The sequence below is a fragment of the Pseudorca crassidens genome, chromosome 1 (assembly GCF_039906515.1).
Source record: "Pseudorca crassidens isolate mPseCra1 chromosome 1, mPseCra1.hap1, whole genome shotgun sequence".
Lineage (NCBI taxonomy): Eukaryota > Metazoa > Chordata > Mammalia > Artiodactyla > Delphinidae > Pseudorca > Pseudorca crassidens.
The window spans coordinates 174,738,945-174,751,780 of NC_090296.1; the positions used below are offsets into that span (position 1 = coordinate 174,738,945).

A 12,836-nucleotide genomic window follows, 5' to 3' on the forward strand; every position below is an offset into this window, starting at 1 on the left:
AGACACGAAATCAAGTCATTTGTCACATTTATCACCTTAGGAACTTGATCAGTTTATAATAAACATAACAAACTACGTTTCCATGCTTCCAAGTCTGGAAAGACCATTGCACTGTTATCCTCAAAAATCCCTTCTTAGCCCAAAGCAGAAGACCATGGGGACCAAGTGCCGAGTCAAGGTCGACCACACTGGGTGTTCCCGTGGCCTTGGGGACTGCTGGCTCCCAGGAAGCTCAGGACCACCCCCTCCCAAAGGAAAGCACAAGACTCTGTGTCCTCACTGTCCCAGCATTGCTGCCGGGGTGTTTCCTTCTGGTCTGTGACAACCACCTGGAAGTTTCTTTTTCTCACAAAGGAATAGAGTGAGAGATTTGGGAGACTTGGGTCCCCGTGAGTTAGTGAGCCCTGTTCTAGGGTAACAAGGTCCCTCTGCTCCAGACCCACAACTTCACATGGAAACTGCAGAGCCTTCACTCGGTTTTTGATTTCCTCGTGATTTTGCCATTTTGTCCCCAGAACACTCACCTGAAAGAGAGCTGGGCTGGCTCCAAGGCAAAGGAGGGGAGCTGGTCCCCGAGAGTCCTGTCTACCTTAGGCTGTGAGCTCCCTGGGGACAGGGCCACATCTTCCCTAGGCTCCTTATGTCCATGGTGCTCAGCGCAGCACCTTGCATGGAATCACACCCAGCAAGTGTTTCTTGAGTGAATGAATGAGTAATGAACGGGTGCCTGCCTGGTAGCCCCTCCCCCGACCTTGCAGACTGGAACCCACTTCTATAGCCATCAGGTCCTCCATCAGGGACACTCCTCAGAATATTGAGTGATGAGTGACCCTCGTTCCTTCACTTTGAGTGAGGTTTCCGTTCCTCTAGCAGCTGGTTACGAGGGCAACCTCGACTTACCTAGTCAAACTGTCTTCTCAAATTCATACGTTCACTCATTAATCCACTCTTTCTTTCAACATAACTAACTGAGCACCTGTCAAGCACCAGGAACTATTCTTTTTTTAAAACATAATATATTTGCACAACTCAAAGTCCAAAATTAGATTAAAAAGATATAAACTAAGTTTCCCCGTACAAAAGCACTGTTACTTTTTTTTAAATTTATAAGCAGGGGATGTATGTATATGTACAGCTGATTCACTTTGTTATAAAGCAGAAACTAACATACCATTGTAAAGCAATTATACTCCAATAAAGATGTTAAAAAATAAAATAAAATTTATAAGCAAATAGAAATATATAAATCTGAGTTCCTGTGTTAAGAAGCACCCTTTATATACTGTTTTGTACCTGGATCTCTCCATATCTACGCATAGATGTCTTCCTGATATTTTTTATAGCTGTATAGTATTCCATTACCATAAGTACCATGGTTTATTCAACTTGTTTTCTATTGCGGGGCATGGGTTGTTTCTAATCTTCTGTTATTGTAACACAAACACTGTCACCGTGCACTTTTGTGCACGTGTTATTATACAAGTGCATCTGTAGAATAAATGTCCAGAGGTGGGGTTGCTGGATCACAGAGTACATGCGTTTGCATTTTGGGGAGGTCAGATTCCCTTCAAATAGGGGTTTGCCCTTCTGTAGCCCCACCAGGAACTGTGGGGTCCAGGCTGTGTCCCAAGGAATGGGGATGCAGTGGGACGAAGACAGACAGGAGCTCAGCTCTTATGGAGCTTACATTCCAGTGCGAGCAGCCTGCAGACAACCTTCACGTACAAATAACCAAGATAATTGCAAATTGTGATACAATGCCGTGAGGACAATAAAACAGGGCTCTGGGGTGGAGACTTATGCAGGCTGGTGAGTGAGGGGTGAGCCGTGCTAGATGAGGGGGTCATGGAAGGTCTCCAAGGAGATGACACTTCATCCAAAACCTGAATGAGGAGGCAGCCATGAGGTCAGAGGAAGAACATTCCAGAACATCTGAGGGGACAACATGAGAAGGCGTTTAGGCTCCTTCTGGAAAACCGTCCCTGCCCACCTCACCCATAGGTAGACCAACACGCCACAAGGTCAAGTTCAGGGATTCCTGTTACCCACTAATCTAGGGCTGTTGAATTGAGTTGTTTGAAATATTTCCAATCCCAAGAGTGTGTAAAGCTAGGTGAGATGGAGGAAAGGTAGGTTCACTTTGCTGCTTAGAACCAGATCTTAATGTTGTTCACACGTAAGATATTTCTCATAATTTTTCAGTTTCTAGAATCTAGTAGATAATACACTTTTTTAAAATTGTGCTTTAAAAAATATAACATAAAATTTACCACTTTAACCATTTTTAAGGGTGCAGTTTGGCAGTGCCAGGTATATTCACAGTGTTGTAGAGTCTTAAATTTTTTTTTTTTTTTTTTTTTTTGCGGTATGCGGGCCTCTCACTGCTGTGGCCTCTCCCGTTGCGGAGCACAGGCTCCGGACGCGCAGGCTCAGCGGCCATGGCTCACGGGCCCAGCCGCTCCGCGGCACGTGGAATGTTCCCGGACCGGGGCACGAACCCGCGTCCCCTGCATCGGCAAGTGGACTCTCAACCACTGCGCCACCAGGGAAGCCCAAGTCTTAAATTTTTTAACTAAAAAAAATAAATAAATAATAAGCCTAGGCTGTGAAAAAGGTTGAAACAAGAGAAAAATCACTAGAATTTGCAGCAGAGTTATGTGAGTGCCTGTGATTTCAAAGTTCAAGGGAAACCAAAAGAGGGAACATCACTTATGGATGAGAATGAAATTGAGGGTCTTTGACGTCTGGAAGTGTCCTTCCCCTAAAAGATTTTGATTACAACAATAGCCTCAACTCTTTCTCACAGCCCACTCCCATCTAGGTTAGAAAATTGCTGCGTTTTTCCAGCTCCCACAGGCACTTTCATGTTTGGTAATGAATCGCATCTTTTACTCAGCAGTAGAAAATAATTAGTGCCAGGTGGTAAATGACGGGATCAAATCAGTCAGCCTCAGGCAGGTCAGAGGTCTCTCAGCGGCTCACCTGCTCACCTTTGTACCATGGAGAGAGGATGTACCTATAGATGATCCAAAGAATGTAGCTCTACTTCAAAGAAATGAAATGGGAAATCTATTAATAGTGGAAACAATATAGCTGTGAGCGTCATCTTCGGCCGTGAGAAAATCCACTGTCCTTTCTTCCTCTTATGCTTAATTTTTCCTTGGACTCAGGGTGCCACATGACAATCATCCACTAGATGGCGCCATCCATCTGTTTAATCTGCCAGTGCGCAGCCCTTCCACTGGGTTGAATCCAATTTTGAGACTCGAAAGCTAGAGGGCAAGATTTCCTCAGAAATGACTTATCAATTAAAAAGAAAGTAAAATAAAGACCGCTTTGAATATAAAATGCCTACAAAGGTCCCAGTCTCCCAGCTGCAAGGCTCAGTTTGCCACGAGGAAGCAATTGACGCGAGGGGGTTTTGTGATGCCTTTCTGGAGGTGGACAGAAGACATCAAGGAAAGAAGCTAAGATTCCACGGAACACCATTTCTAAGTTTCAGTAAATTTTGTGACTGCCTGGAAAATGCATCCTAGACCTGTGTGCTTCATTTCACCTGACTGCCCACCGGGGCAAGAGGGTTCCGGTTCCCTCCTCCCGTGAGCCCGGGCTGTCATCTGGAAGTCATCAAGCCACTCTGGGAAATATTTAATGTCACTTCTGTGAATGGCGCTCAAGTTTCCAGGCCCTTCCCTGGGTTTGAGCTCCAAGGGCACATTAGCAAGAGGAAGAGAACATTTGCATACCGGGGTGTCCTGGCAGCTCCAACCACAGGGTGGGCTGGGCCTTCTGTCCGGTCCCTGGCCTTGACCTCAGCTGCCCCCGCTCTTTCCACGCTTTTCTTCTGTCTCCCTCTGTCCCCTTCCCCTCTTACCAGCCTCTTGTTCTTTTGTGATCTCTGACCAAAGCAGCCTGCCACTTTCTTTTCTTTTTTCCTTTTGAAAGTTTCATCACAATTTTTTTTTATTATTATTAAAAACTAGGATCTGATTATTTCAGATTCACAAGGAACTGGACTTGTCCTTGATGGGCTATGATTTACCACACCCTTCGGTGCCCAGGACCACCCCTCCACCTGGCAGTGGGGGCAGGGGGCAGGGAAGCTGGGGAGGAGTGGTCCTCCCTGTACTAGACCATCAGGCTGATGAGATGCAGGGTGACAGCTCTCCCCAGACCACCCCAGGGTGCGTCCACTTGCATTAACGTCAACATTGGGACGCTGATGCCTCGTAGCTCCTCAGGAAGGCGCCTCAGACGTGTTCCGGGAGGAATTCAGGCAAACAGGCCGCCCACCCCCACTCTGTGTGGCCTCACACACGTTGCCGCTCCCTCGGCCCTCTGCTAAGCTCTCCCGCCCACCCCCTCACCTCCATCTATCTGAAGTGGCTTTACGGTAATTGTGACATTCATTGGGCAGACATTGCCTGAGTTTTCTAAAAGCACTCATCTAGGGTGCTTTCCAAAAGTGATTTTATTTTTTAAGTTGAAGAAGGGAGGGTGTGGGGAAGCGAGGGTGAGGTTTCCAGCCTCAGTAGCATCACTGGAAGCGTTCATTGACTGTGGTCATTTTATTTAACCAAAAAGATGAGAGAGTGAGAGAGGGATGATTGATAGATTAGATGGATGGATAGATGGATGGGTAGATTATGGACACATAGATAGATCTATAGACAGATAGATGATAATGATGAAGAAGATAGATAGATACGATGGATGGATAGATAGGTGATAGATAAGTGGAAGACGGATAAATAAACTTTATACTCCACTTTATTTTTCATAGCTACAAAGGTAATCCAAAGAAAAGGCACAGATAATTTATTAGTTAACTTCACAGAGAAATCCTATTAACATATTTTTGGTAAAACGAGCTATAGAGTCTCTGGTTTGCTGCAGGGATGTTGCAGTGTTGGGATGGCCGTGAGCTCCGTCCATGGAGAAGGTGGGCAGCTGTTGGGAAGCAGGACGGCTTTTCTCTGTAGCGACAAAGCAGAGTTAAGAATTCAGAAGCAGAAGAATGAATACAGAAGTCCTAGGACGCTTCCAAGGGATGCAGTCTGTGTCTCCACCGTAAAGAGCCCTCGGGGTGCGGGCTGATGTCCTCCTGTGAAAGCTATTCTTTGACCCAAGCGTGCTCTGTAGGTGGACTCTTGAAGGAAGAGAGGAGATTTTGATGGGAGGGCTTTACTGGTAGAGTTCTGGCCGTTTGGTTCATAAATTAAAGTAGTCAACTTGAGGTCACATTAGAAAAATGCTCTGGGACTTCCCTGGTTAAGAATCCCCCTGCCAATGCAGGGGACACGGGTTCGAGCCCTGGTCCAGGAAGATCCCACATGCAGCGGAGCAGATAAGCTCATGTGCTACAACTACTGAGCCTGCGCTCTAGAGCCCGAAAGCCACAACTACTGAGCCTGCATGCTGCAACTATTGAATCCCATGCACCTAGAGCCGGTGCTCTGCAACAAGAGAAGTCACCACGATGAGAAGCCCGTGCACTGCAACCAAGAGTAAACCCCGCTCGCCACAACTAGAGATAAGCTCACGCGCCGCAATGAAGACGCGATGCAGCCCAAAATAAATAAATAAATAAATTTATTATTTTTTTTAAAAAGGCTCTTGTCAATTTCTCTAGCGGTCTTAGACACATCCTGGGACTTACGCATCCCTCAAGTCTGCATAAGTGCCCTGAAGAAGCCACTTTAAAAATAACAATGATTAATTAAGACCAGGTCCACCCAGTCCTTCTGCTTTTTAAAAGGATCCCCCAAACAGCAGATTTGTTGTTTTACGGATTGGTGTACATACAATGGGCTCACTTGATTACAATGCCACATGCTTCGAATATTTTTACTGAAACTGATCAGGCCCCAGGGAGATGCTCAGTGATGGGGGAGGTTATGCAAATGCCCCCCCAGGGGAGAAAGGGAGATCACTTCAAAGGTTTTGGTCTTGTGATTAATAACAATAAGAAAAAGGACTTTACACAGTTATAGGGTAGGTTCAGGTCTTTCATCTTTATGTCCTTGTTTACAACTTTTCCTACTTCGGTGGATCTGAAAATATTGTGGTGGAATTCTGATTTTTCTTTTGCCTTCTCTTCTAGTGGAACATTTTAAGGAACCAAAGGAAGAAAGACACGCTAGAGAATCTCGTCGGTTTTGACCGCTTTTCATGCGTATCTGAAGAAGATGAAAGTTCCCAGCTTCCAGAGCATTTTCCTCAATGATAATCTGTAATCATATTACTTTTTTCTCCTGGATATTCCAAGCATGACCCATTTGGGGGGTATTTTTTCTTAGTTTATATAATAACCTCTAACATAAAATATGTTGTTCTTCCTTTTACCTACCACACATGGAAGTCAAATGAGATAAACCTAATATTTACCCAAAAAGCCTAAAATTATTTCAGAAATACATTTGACTTTCTTTAACTTCATTTTATTTTTAAAAGGCCTTGCTTGGGTATATGGATGTTTTCTAGATTTTTCTACTTTATCCAACTGTCCTACCGATTTGTCTGAAGATGTTTCTTAAACTCTGCATAATTTCCTCATTTTGCAAAAATAAAATGGATGACTTATCATCAGAGTTATTCTGAATGTAAATAAAATATGAATATTATAATTTACTTCTTCCATCGAAGTAACTGGGACAAACATCATAGTGTATAAAGAACTGTAATATATTTATATTGGATGCCCATCTCATTCATTTCTAAATGTTTGCCCATATGAAGAGCGTGGAATCAAATGCATTTGCAAAGGTACGATATAGAACAGTACAGGGTAAACTGTAATGGTATAATAAAATGATGAGATTTAAGAAACCTATTTCTCAGTTCTATGATACCTGAAAGCAAATAGTAAGAGCCTTTTTCATGCATCTCGCCATCTCCCTATAACATCTTGTAGAACAACACCCTAATCTCTGTGCGCATACAGAGTTCTCTAAAACGTGCCATTGTCTTTGCAACCGTAATTATTGAATTTTGTCTACAGATAAATACGTATAATATATCTAATTGTCACTAATTGCTCTACAGCTGAAAATGGGCCCTGGCCAGCAGTTAGCCACGCTGAGTGAATCTAGGATGGATATTCAGGGAGAGACCAAGTTTTTGTTGCCTGGAAAGGATGGTGTTCATGTTTTTTAGCCAAAGAACTGTGGGAAGAGACTGGATCGTTTCAATAAAATGGGATTGCCATACAGAACTGGCCGCCAACATAAAGCCTTAGTTTTTTTTTTTTAAGCCAATGAAAGAGAAGCTCTGTTTCCCACTGGGGGGACCCGTGTATGGGTCTTTTTTGATGCGCAAAGCCTAAGAGTGTGGGTTTAGCTTGAATTTTTTTGAATTTACAGTTTTAAAAGGAGTTTTCAGGAGGAAATAGATGGCCGGGTGATTAAGAACTGTGACGGTGAAGCCATGCGTCTGAGCCCCGGAGTCTCAGCTCTGGTCAAATTCCTTAGCCTGGGAGATCCTGCGTCCTCTCATCTTTAAGGTGCAGATTAGAAAATGTACTTCACTCGATTGTTAGGAGGCTTAAAGGAGAAAACGCCTCGCGAAAAGCACAAGGTCTGGCGCACAGTAGGCCCTGCATGGATGCCGGTGGATTGGAGAGGCAGCTCCGTGGTGGCCCGTTTCTGTGCTGTGACTTTGGGAGGAGTTCCTGGAAACGCAGCCTAGAGCTTCTTCAATTTCTTGAAGCTCAAGTCTTTGTAACTTTCTAGAAGGCCACTTTAACAGCCCGTAAAACCAGTGTGACAAAGAGTGAGTGGGTATCAGTTGAGCTCAGGGAGGCCACCACAAATTAGCCAATCCCCAGTCAGGGATAGAGCTGGAAGTACCATCTGAAAAGTGCTCCCTTCATGGGGAATAAAATTAAAAATAGATTCATCTCTCTTGGTGCAAATCTTATCACAAAGAAGGACCAAACTGACTTAGGGGGAGTAGCAGGGTGCAAGGCATGCCTTGTGCTGGAATGGACACAACCGAATTCATGGAGTCCCAGCTGAAATAACATGTGGCTTTCCGACAATGACTGCATGGCAGCTCCATGGTGGCCCGTTTCTGTGCTGTGACTTTGGGAGGAGTTCCTGGAAACTCAGCCTAGAGCTTCTTCAATTTCTTCGGTCCCACTGAGGATCCTGGGAATCACGTAATGCCCGGTAACAAATCCTCTGCCTAAGCTCACCAGAATGGACTGTTCTCTTTGCCAGGGAACCCTGATCAGTGTGGAAACTCCTGAAACCCCTATTGTTAACTGAACACAGGAGTTGCAGGGATCCCACAAAAACCTTCTGTGAGGACCCACACTGCGTGGGGAGAAAAGCTGACGCTCTGGGTAAACAGAAAGTTGACGCCAGTGTCTCTTTTCTCTGTTGCAAAGGTTAAATCCTCCCGAGCTGGGTTGCATCTGTCACTCATTGTACTCTCCAACACCAGTGGGAATAATCCCGACATTCCACTAACCAGGGCACTAATTTCACTCCAGTCCATATGCAGCATTGCGTTCCCACAGCAGCACCTAAGACAAAATTCCCTGGGTAATGAAGCAAAGAGGAAAGGAAACAGGAGATGCTAAACCCACACTCAGAGGCTCTCCATGCCAACATTAGCATTGCTCTCCAATGCCAACTTTCTGCTGCTCTGGGAAGGGCTGTCTTCTCACAGTGGCACTGGACATTTCTCTCTCCTTCTGGCTTCTGCCATCCTGCCATCTTTCAAGGTTCAGCCACATCGCCTCCCATGCTTTTCCTGGCTGCTCTGTTTCCCAATATCCTCTCCCTCCTCTGAACTTTTACTCTCTATATCACTGGCAGAACCCTTCGTATGCTTGCTTCTATTAGGAGTTGACTTCCTTGTGTGTATGTTTACCTCTCGACTAGATACGAAGACTTTGGCACCTCTTACACTGCTGAACACAGAGCAGGCATGCAATAAGTTGTTCTTGATTAGATTATACATTCATTACATCAGTGTAAAGTTCGTCTCCATGGGTTACATACCAACATGGAAGAAAACTGCAGCCCCGTGACCTATTTACAAATCTGACATCTCATCTGAGTGCTGTGATGTCCTTCAAAAACAAGAAAATAAATGTCAGATTTGTCTTCTTGCTTTTCTGATCTTCCTGCCGTCCTGGCTTTGTACTTCTGAAGATAGAAAGAATTGGATGTTTCACAATTGCTTGGAATTAAGCATGAAAGGCACTAGCCATGTAACTCTGGGGTGGTAAAAATATAAAGAAGCTGGGAAGGGTCAGAATTAATGGAATCTGGGGCGGGGGCGCTCCTCACTGACTCCCTTTGTGCGGGAGGAGAGCAGATGGCCAGAGGATGGAAGAAATAACTATTTCAACTTGCTCCAAAAACTGGGAGTGGGTGGGAATAAAGTCACTGTCAGGTCAAGTTCATGCTTGTTGGACTCAGGGAAGTCAGTGATGGTGAGCCTTGACATTCATCTGTTTAGAAGGAGTTTAAAAGTCCTTTCAACAAAATCATCCAGCTCTACGTAATGTTACACTTATGAACTTTCACAGGTAATTTCCATTGACTTATTGAGGCTTAGTTTTCTCTACCGATGGAGGGTTATGCATCTTTCTTCATCTGAAAGCCCAATGGGGAGAGAATATGTATTTGTTCTCCTATCTCTTTGCTTAATAACACTGCTCCCAGCTGTCTTCTGTTCTTGGCAGAGGGGGCAGGGCAGAACTGCTCTTGTTGGGACTTGGAGGATACGTCCTGATTAGAAGTGAGAAACAGACCACAAGCCGTGCTTCGCAGGGGTGGGCACCCTGGAGGCAAGAAGGAGAAGGACTGGGGGCCTGGGATGCGCTGTAGCCAGAACGAGTTGTACAGGAACGGAATGATCACGTTCCTTATCCAAGAGGGGATCATCAAATTCTGCTCTTCTTTGTTTAGAATATAATGTGCTGCTTTCAGGTCAAGTTCCACTTTTCCAGTTACGTTCTTCCTGTTTAATTCTACAGTTTCTCTGTATTTGCCTAAAGTACATGCCAATTTGTGGCAGGGAAATTTGCCCACATTAGTTTCAAGGACGGTGCAAGTTTGTACCAGGTTTCCATTCACAGATAACAGATGGGTTTTCTTCTCCATCCTTAGTTGACAATTAACAACTATGTGATTGATTAAAAGGTGAGAAAATGTTTATTCCAATATGCTAGGCAACCTTTTCACTCCCTCCCTATTTTTAAAGCAAAGATTGAGGTTCAAGGAGAAGCCTCATTTCATTTTTTGCACTTTTGAGGATAGACGCCTGAGGGCAGAGACCGTTGTTGCTCTCTTAGGAATAAACCCCATGGAGTGTCCTACAACACTGTGCAAATAGCGTATGCATGGGTAGCTGGTGGTGAACACTCAATAAGATCATGTACAAAGAACAGGATGAAAGTCTGACATAAATTCTCCTCCTTATGTAAAAATAAAACTATATATTATATTCCGATGAAGGATGAACTGAAGCAAGTCATGGGTCTTTTTTGTTTGTTTCCTGTGACTGTCTCTATAGATATGGCCCTTGGGGTTGCAGTCATTCATCATCCAAAGGACATGGAGACTTAATTCCTCCCTAAAATAAGATTGATTCTGAATGTGGCTGGTCCTTTGCCGTCATGTCTTAGACACACATCCAGCCGGCCATGGAGGCAGGCGTGGGGGATGCTATCTGTTCTGTTGCCATGACACCAGGCAGTGTTTCCATAACACAGCCTTCCCACTTTCTGGGCAAGTCAACTTGGGCCGTTTGCCCTGCATGATGCTAGTCAGGCTGGAAGCGGATCGAGGGCCCTTGGGGATCGCTATTCTGATTTTTCTGTGTGAAAGTTTAACTGCGGCTCGAGCCAGGCATGTACATAAGCGCAGGCTCAAGAGCGAAAGGGGGTGATCCCGGAGGAAGACACGGAGTTGCTTGGAAGGTATTAAATGAACACACTGTCTCTGCTTTCCTTTCCTTTGCAGGGCGAGCTGAGTGTTTCAGCTGCAGGGGTTTGCATGTCCATGAGATCCGGGTAGCTGCAGAGAGCAGAGTGAGAAAACAAAAAGTGAGGGGGAGCAGTGAGCTAATGACCAGGGGGACATGCAACGATGAACTTCTGCAGCATCAAGATTTTAGCCTTTTCTACAAAAGAATAAAAAGGAATTCGGGAATGTAATTTAAACTTGATTTTAAGGAGAGCTTTTTGTTTCCGGGAAGTGGCAAAACACCCTCCATCTGGGGCTTGTGTATGTCACTGAGAGGAGGGATTCCCTCCTGTCATAAACGGAGCGTGGTGAGTGTGGGCTGGAGTCTACACTGGGCTCAGATCGTACTTAAATAAGCAATTTTATTGGAGTAACAAGTATCCAGGGAACAAAAGCCACTAACTGCGTTTACTCAGAATCAGAAAAAAAACTTGAATTGGGCTGAGAGGTGTCCTCCTGCTGGTGACTCTGCAAGGGACGTCTATGAAGACGGTCAGGCCGCTGTCACGGGCAGGCATCCCCTTCTCAGCGTGCCAGGGGGACCTTTTCCCCAAGTTGGCCCCATCTCACCATTCCTCCCTCAGTCCTGGTTGACTGCATCATCCATCCTAGTTACCACAATGGAGAGGAAATCTGAATATTTTTGTTCAAACTCTCCCAGCTGGTAAAATAGGAAATAATTATATATCTGCTTTTCTTATCTTCCCAATTAGAGGGTAAGTTCCTTGAGGACTGAAACACATTTGTATTTACGTAATAAGCACGGGGTAAATATCTGTTTACATAGTGTAAGTCAAATAGCTTAATGCTTTCAGTATCAACTCCTAGGCAACGGTACCATTTGCAAATCCCTTGACTTACCAGGAATTTTTTGGCGACCATATAGATGATTTTTTCCCCCACAGTACCTGACTCTTCTTATTTTTGGCTGCGTTGGGTGTTCATTGCTGCGCAAGGGCTTTCTCTAGTTTCAGCGAGTGGAGTCTACTCTTTGTTGTGGTGCACGGGCTTCTCGTTGCGATGGCTTCTTTAGGCGCACAGGCTTCAGTAGTTGTGACATGAGGGCTCAGTCGTTGCGGCTCGTGGGCTCCAGAGAGCAGGCTCAGTAGTTGTGGTGCACGGGCTTAGTTGCTCTGTGGCACGTGGGATCTTCCCGGACCAGGGCTCGAACCCATGTCCCCTGCATTGGCAGGCAGATTCTTAGCCACTGCGCCACCAGGGAAGTCCCTCTACGTGTGTCTTTACATTGGATATTTTATGCACGACAGTGTGGTAAACACATGATTTCACTGAAATCTCACTGTCCTGGTTCATGCATACAACTCACATTCCCAGAAACATCCTTTTTTTTTTTGTAAGAACACACAACATGGGATCTACCCTCAACAGATTTTTCGTGCACAATACCGTATTGTTAACAGTGTACAGTGTTGTACAGCACAGCCTTAGAAGTTATTCGTCTTGTGTACCCGTTGGCAACAACCATTCTACTATCTGCTTCTATTTTATTTTTTATAAATATGGAATGCTTCATGAATTTGCGTGTCATCCTTGCACAGGGGCCATGCTAATCTTCTCTGTACCGTTCCAGCTTTAGTGTGTGTGCTTCCGAAGAGAGCACTGTTTTAATTTCCTCCTAGAAGGGGGATCATGCAGTATTTGTCCTTCTGTGACTGGCTCATTTCACTTAGAATAATGTTCTCAAGGTTCATCCGTATTGTCACAAGTTACAGGATTTTATTTCCTTTTTTTGAGGCTGAGTAATAGTCCATTGTATGTGTCCATCACACTTTCTTTCTTCATTCATTCATCAGTGGACACTTAGGTTACTCCCATGTCTTGGCTATTGTGAAC

General features: G+C 44.8%; 1 non-coding gene across 1 annotated transcript; it reads right to left on the reverse strand.

The window, feature by feature from the left end:
• Positions 1 to 12,496: 12,496 nt before the first annotated feature.
• Positions 12,497 to 12,603, reverse strand: LOC137207175 (U6 spliceosomal RNA). The gene has a single exon (XR_010934965.1). It is a non-coding gene; the product is annotated as a U6 spliceosomal RNA (small nuclear RNA).
• Positions 12,604 to 12,836: the final 233 nt, after the last annotated feature.